The sequence below is a fragment of the Frankliniella occidentalis genome, unplaced genomic scaffold (assembly GCF_000697945.3).
Source record: "Frankliniella occidentalis isolate FOCC.00 unplaced genomic scaffold, Focc_3.1 Scaffold20, whole genome shotgun sequence".
In the NCBI taxonomy this organism is placed as follows: Eukaryota; Metazoa; Arthropoda; class Insecta; order Thysanoptera; family Thripidae; genus Frankliniella; species Frankliniella occidentalis.
In genome coordinates this window covers 651,400-659,033 of record NW_026267150.1, presented here as the reverse complement: position 1 = coordinate 659,033, position 7,634 = coordinate 651,400, and positions in this window count along the sequence as shown.

Here is a 7,634-nt window from a genome sequence, read left to right as displayed (position 1 = left end):
ATATATACAACAGATGTCGTCATCATCAGAGCTGTACTGCTCAATGAAAGTATCCGGCTCTGTTTTGATAGGCATGTTGTCATTATCAGGCATGTTTTGATCATTTATGTTATTTTCTTCTTCTTGATCACCATCATCATCGTCGTCATCTTCATTCCCATTCTCGCTCCCATTATATGTTTCACTTTCTTCATTATATTCAACTTCTTTTTCAACATGTTCAGCTTCTTCCAGGAGGATATCTTTTTCTGCTGTAATGACATTGTAAGTATTGTGATCTGAATGTATTCAATTTCAGATAAAAAAAAAGGGTGCACTAATGAAAACAAAAAGAACTTGATTACTTACCCACTTCTTCATCCAACCAGAAAACAACTTGACACTGGTGCTTCCAGCAACCATAATAGGTTTGTCCTGTTCGAGTTTTTCTCCTGGAATAAAAATGGGTCGTCAGAAAAAATTTTAACATCTCTTTCTCCCTCTCTCTTGCTGCTAATGCAAATAAAATAATTACATTATACACTGATCTCCACAAGCACATATAGGGGTATCCCAAACAAAAAAGTTGCAGTTGCCTTCTTTGTGTGACTTGTGACAAGCGAAGAAATATCTGCCATTATTTGGTCCTCCATTGGTACACTTGCGCCTGACAGCAGGTGGTTCTTCAGCACAATAACACGTCTGAGAAATAGTCTCTGACGTTTGACCTTTTGGACAAAAATGTAAAAGAATTAGAACGTGAGTTTCAATCACACTCTGATGCACAGTTAATTTTAAATGTTTCTTACTTTGACTTGATGAGGCTTGGACAAGTTGCTTTGGTTTATCTGTAGAAAACAAAACACGAAGCACTTGAGTCAGCCTGCATCAATTAATAACCATTAATAAAACTGTAAGAGATATGAGGAACAAACCTTGTCTCTTGCGGCCAATTACAGTCTGTCTCTGCTTGCCCTTTGGCCTTCCTTTTGGGACATGTCCAACAGGAAGAGTGAGTGTGCTCCTTAGATTAGGGTCAAGGAATTTGTATTGTTCTGCAGAAGTCACTTTCAGACTTTTGGCCCCAGTTTCAGCACAAGTCAAGTCTCCACGCCGTTTTGCATCTTCTCTGCTTTTAGTAATCACTTTCCTACTTGGATTTTCATCTCGTTTTTCACTGTTATTGTTTACCTCTCCACTAGGACACACCTGTTCGGTTTCATTGGAGTTCAATGTCTGATGATCATCATCGACAAGGACTATGTTCTCTAAAGTGCAAAGATTAAGACATTAAAATCTACGTAATTATATTAAAAAAAAACAATTCTATGACAAAACAATTCGCAATTACCACAGAGAAACTCTCCAATGCCCTCCTCAAGTACGATGATCTCTTTCCCTCTGGACCATATATCTTCAATTTTTTGGAGAGCAGTGAGCCTGCGGGAAAATTGATTACCTCCACAGGTTTTAACCATCTGCGTAAGGCGCTCAGTCTTCTCAACAACTAGATTAAATCTTTCATTTTCCATAAGGGGTTTAGTTTTCTTTTTTAGACGATTTGGTACATATACTGCAACCGAATCCTCATTATGTTGTTCTGCAGATGGTGCATTTTTCTGCCACCTATCTGGGATGTTCTCAACATCAAATATTTCAACATCTAAGAGAAAAATAAAAAATAAAACCTTGGTGACAAACAGATACAAAATTCAGCCAAATCATGTAATACCTGAAGAAACACTTACCACCTCTCAGGCGTCCCAGAAAGATATGACTACAAGGGAGTTGGAATGATTTATAAAACCTGCAGGTGCAAGAAGAGTAGTCAAAGTTTGCTGGTAAAGCATCTGGCATAGAAGCTTTCTCCATGGCCCAGTTATACTGAGTTTTAAGAAGGTCTCCGACAAAGGGTGTTGTCAAGTTGGTAATTTTTTGAACAACTGGATCATCGCTGTTTGTAATATATCTTATTTTGACTTTGGAGTTGAAAGCATTCATGGCAACTCTGGAGGTTTTAGAGCTGTGAAGCAGTAGAAGGTTTCGGAGGAGTTCAACCATACTTGCTCTTTTCTTCTTAAGAATAGCCTTTATTTTTTGGTTGTGACTTTCAGCTATGTTCGTGGTTGTTTGCCCACAATTGACAGACATGTCACGGTGAAACAGAGCCCAACATTCATGGCAATTATTCCAGTTTTCATCGAAGTACTTGATGAACAGTGCTGATGCCACACTTTTCAGCTTATCATACAACTCTATGTAGGCTTCTTTAGATTCACTGTATGCAATACCCTCCAAAACAATTCGTACATTTTCCTTATCAGGTTCTGTCTTACTTTGTCGTTGAAAAATTTGGAGAGTGTGAAAAAGACAGATGTGGATAACAGCATCAGGGAACAACTCTCTTATAGCCTCCCTCTCATTGTAATCTTTGTCAACCAGGACGGTTCTGACCTTAGATTGCGCTGTTGGGTGGGCTGCACAAAATGCACTAACAGCATTTTTCACATTAGCTTTAGACTCATCTCTCATAAGACAGTAGCCAGCAACTCTTCCATTACCGTTTTCGTCCAGGCACAAGAAAGCCATGAGTGGCATATCGTACTTATTAGTACAGTAGGTAGAATCAGCAACTAGTACATCAGAGAACTTTTCAAAGGTTTCACCCATTTCAGCAGTGTGAAAATATACATAGTTAAGTTGAGCTTTTGTCCGCTTTTCCTTGGCATCATTGGGATCATCAGCTTCTTCGTTATCTTCCTCTTCACTATCTTCAGCAATGGGATCAGCCCCAAAAATAACTTTTGAGCCAGGGTCCTTTTGAAGGAGACTCTCCAGCTCATCAAAAAATTCCTCTGACTCTGATCTTCCCTGACGTCGAGTTTTCTTTAACTTGGCTCTGAAAAAAAACAAACATGTTTAGCGTACTGCATGAAAATTATATTTGAAACACTCCCAACAATGTCACCTACTTGATGTTGGCTACATCTTGAGCCGTCAGAGATTTATTTTTGAACAGCTCAAGATATTCAAGCAGCCTTGTGGTCTCTACATTAAGATCGAGAAGTTTCTCGACCTCCTCAAGCACATCCTTTTTGATGTTTCCCCTCCTGTTTTCAGGATAGTTCGGGAAGTCACTGGGGTCGGTTTCATGGAGGTGAACATGATTTGTGACTTCTGTAGAGACCTCAAGTTCCCTTGTTTCTAGATTAACATTAAATATAACAATAGCAGGGCAGCCTTGTTTGAATGTGCTACACAAGACAAAACAAAACATTACAACATGGTGAGAATGAAATACCAAATGACTACTGCATGCATCTCTGCAATTGAATGATGAAAACATACTTTTGATTTGGCCTAATGCCTTTACTACTGGGTCGTCCTTGCCCATGGTGTTTGCAGGCATACTTAATCCGGGAATACTTCAGGTTGTTAGGAAGATCAGTGCCCTTCTGCTTGTTGTATGTACCCACTAATTTGCTTCCATTGGTCACATACGGAACGTTAAACTTCACCTCATACTCGGCCATTGCTGCCTCCACCTCACTGAAGGTTTTGTATGAGGCCCCCAGCTTTACAGGCTTCACAGGTGGAGAACCTGGATCAACGTCTGAAAAAATAAGGGACATGAGACAAATGTGTGTTCTGTATGATACTCAACAATCGTTCGAAAGCTGGGAGCAAATAAAATGAATGAGTGAATCCAAGAACCATCTGAAGGGCACACATAACCTCTGGCCACTTGCTGTCGTAATGTTAACAATAACTAGTCAACTATGATAAGTATCATTTAAATAAAATAAAATTTGCAGAATAAACGACTCACCTGCATTTTTGCTGTGCACGCCCGGCATATTCACAACGTTTATATTTTTCTTATCCTTGAATTTCGCAGTTCGCAGTCTTACTTGTCGCTCTGAGACACCGAGAATTCGCGGGAAAGATAGAATGGAGGAAAGAAGAACAGAAGAAGAATATAGGCTGTAATGCCAACCTGCGTTTCGAACCTGGCGTTGTGTTCTGAATTTTAACCACAGTAAAGTGTGTGCCACAAACATCCTCGTGTGAAAGAATATTTTCTGTGTCTTCTGTTGAAGAATAATTTATTTCATAGGACCATTAGTAGCGCTCCCCAAACCCCCAAACCCTCGACAAATACCCCCCCCCCCTCTCTGACTGCGAATAATTGTTTTACATTTGTTTGCAGTCGCGACTGCGAGTAAGGTCTCTTGTCTTGTTCGCAGTCGAGCTGGTAAAATGCTTCGCAACTGCGAATAAGAAAATTTTCTGTGGCCGCAGTCACAGCAACTGCAGATAATCACTCCGTTTTTTTTTTTCCTGGAAGTGCCCAGAGGTAAGAGGGCATTACTGTACTACTACCCGCAGCCTCCATATTTTTCTGTCATGTTTTGTTGTGCCGAAGAGCCTTGAGGACTGCCTGTTAACCCTCTGAATACCACTTGATATCTTCTTTCAGGGCGGGCATTCTGAAGGACGACAGCGTCGACTTGCTGTTGGGGGCGCTGGCTTCAACACGCGGCCTCGAGGCGGTCACGGTCGGCGTTCAAGACAGGTGCGGCGAGCAAGTCGCGCCCACCAGCGGGCAGCGTGGAACCATCGCGCCGTCCTTGAAGAGCTTCACCTGCGATGTTTTGCCCTGGACGGTGGCCTTCTGCAACTACATGCTGGCCGGGCACGCCGCCACCCTTGAGGCGGTTAGCTTCGTAGGCGACGATACCTCTCCTATCGACGCCGCCCTCTCTCCTATCGACGCCACCCTCTCGCCGCTCCGCCTGCTGGTCGGGATGCCCAACCTCCGACAGCTGACCTCCAATGTGAAGCCCGGGCTAGGGGATGTGGCCGCGTGCGAGTCGTTGCGATCGTTGAAGCTGACCTTCGACCCCGTCAGCGACAACGACACCCCCGGGGCTCTGGAGCTCCTCCGCAGCGCCCACCAGCTCCGATCCCTTCATCTCCACTTTTGTGATGATGATTATGAAAAATATGATGAACGTGTTACTGAGCGTAAGTTCGCCGCCGATCTCATCAGGGCTCTCGCGTCTTCTGGACGGTCACAAGTGGAGATGCTGTTCATCGAAGTGGAGAGAGCATGTCTCCTGGACCTTCTCCTGGACCAGCTTCGGTTGGCGATACCCTCGCTGCCCGCCCTGCGACGGCTCGTGGTAAACATGGACCCGGGCGGCACGCTGCTGCGTGTCATCACCCCCCTCATTGCCCCGTCCCTGCGGAGTTTTCAGATACTCCCCACCTATTTAAAGCCAAATTTATGCTCCCACGCGTTACTACACAGTGAGGACCTCGATGTGCTCATGTCGAGGAACCCCTTGCTCCACGTAGAGCTACAATATCTGCCTTGCCGCTGCTACCCTTACCAAGGCACTTGCAACGTGTGCGAGCTAAGCTGTCACAAAGATTTGAAGGAAATGGCATTGGTAGGAGTTTTCGCGCACCCCAAAGACGAGTGTCCCTCACCAGAAGTCCACGCTGCTATTGAACGACGCTATTGGGTCCATATCAACGATGTAAAACATTGATTTATTATATTTACGTATTGCAAAACATCCAGTATGAATAAACATGATGTAATTGATTTTGCTAAACGTGTCAATCAATGAATATATGCCATTTCATTCTATTATCTTGGTATTTAACTTTTTTCTATTTGCCTCATTTATCCCAGTGAACGAATTTTACACTTCCAAAACCAACGGGAGTTCCGTTTCCTCGCTCTCGGCTCGGACTCATTGGAGGAGAAGAAAACAAGCTTCCGATAGCGACGAGGCAAACATTTACAGATCCCAAGGTGCTGCTCTCTACATCATGCTACAAAACGGCCGCAAACCTGACTCCCTGTCTCGGTACCGCAGCCCTTACTTATGCTCCGGGAGCGCTCCCAGAAGGTGAGTCTTCAGGGTGCCCTCTCAGGGTTCTAACACACGGTTGAGAGCACCGCACTTTTCCCGCTTTGCTGGTATTTCCGGAACACGGCACACGGCATTGCTGTCGATCCTACATCTTGTAGGCCAAGCAGGTTCGGAGAGGAACGAGGTCGTGCGGTGAGGGGCCCGGGGTGTCCCCGCCCTGGTCTTTCCTGGCTCGTTCGGCGCCCGGTCTGGGGCGGCCCAGTCCAGTGGATCCAGTGGTCCCAAGTCACCTCCACGGTCACGGTCCACCAGCACCAGAGGTCATCAGTCTCACAGCAGCCCCAGCTCGGGCAGGTCGTGGGTAACGGACAACACCACTCCACCTCATCTCACCTTCACCTTCACATCAGAGGTAAGGCGGGCGCAAGTGTCTCTCACTTCTAGACTAGGTCACCAGGCCTTGCAGTTCTGCGTTAACGCTCACCGCGCACCTGCTTCCAGCGCTCAGTTGCCTCACTGCCCGCGTTGCCGACCACGCCACACCATGTCCGCCGAGCCGCTGACCTTGGAGCAGCTTCCCGACGACGTCCTGGTGGCCGTGATGCAATGCCTGCCCTGGGACGACCTGTTTACGTGCCGCCTCGTGTGCAAGCGGCTGTGCAGCCTGGCCATGCACTGGGACGTGTGGCGCCGGCGGGTGCTCGGCAACAGTCTCTGGCTGAGCAACCACCAGAGCCTCGCCGGCGTGCTGCGCCTGGCGCCGCGCGTAGGGACGATTGTCGTCGGGCTGGGCAATGCGCTACCGCACGCCAAGACCACCTGCGCTGCTGACTGCCTGTTCCTACAATTTGACGGACAAGACGCTGACGTCTCGATGCTCACCCTGGTGGTGCGGAACCAGGAGGCGCTCGGCCGCCTGAGGGCCGTGGTGGTGAAGTACGATGAAGCCACCAACGTTGGGAGTGGGGCTGGCGCTGTCGACGTGTTGCTGCGGACCCTGGTGCAGTCCTCCAGCCTGGAGAGGCTAGAGTTCACCATTGGCGTGCCCGCTACCGTGCTCCCCGTTGTTCACGCGTCTCAGCCATCGTCTCTCAAGATGTTTAGATGCTGGCTCGTGCGCCGCTCGGAGTCGCTCGTGAACGCCGTGTTGGCCGGGCACGCCGCCACCCTGGAGGAAGTCGACATTGGCGTGAACTTCTGCACGTCCTCTGGCAACTTAGTACAGGGCCTGACATTCTCCACGACCACCGCTCGCCTGTTGGTCAGCCTGCCCCGCCTCCGGAGGCTGAGGTGCGCCGCACTGCCTGGGCTGGAGGACCTGGTGGCGTGCGAGACCCTCACGGACTTGACCCTGTTGGTGCACACCGCCGACTCTTACGAGCAGGTCGTGGCGTTGCTCCAACGAGCCGACCGGCTGCGTAGGTTGACTCTGGTTGATGTAACAAATGGGGCAGTTCGCAAAAGCGTCGGCGTCTGGGCCGTCGAGGCCCTGGCCTCGTCCGGGCGGTCCCGCCTGGAGTCGCTGTCCCTGTTCGACGAGCTACCCTCGACTACGCGGCCGCTGCTGCTCGCGCTGCCCCGGCTGCCCGCCTTGCGCGAGCTGGTCGTCTGCGACGAGTCCCTGAACAGCAAGCTTCTGCAGGGCATCACCCCCGTGACCGCGCCGGCCCTGCGCAGGCTGGAGGTGCACTGGGCCTATGGGGGGGACTGCGCCCACGCGTGGCTGCACACCGACGCCATGGGCTTCCTCGCCCGGAACCCCGTTGT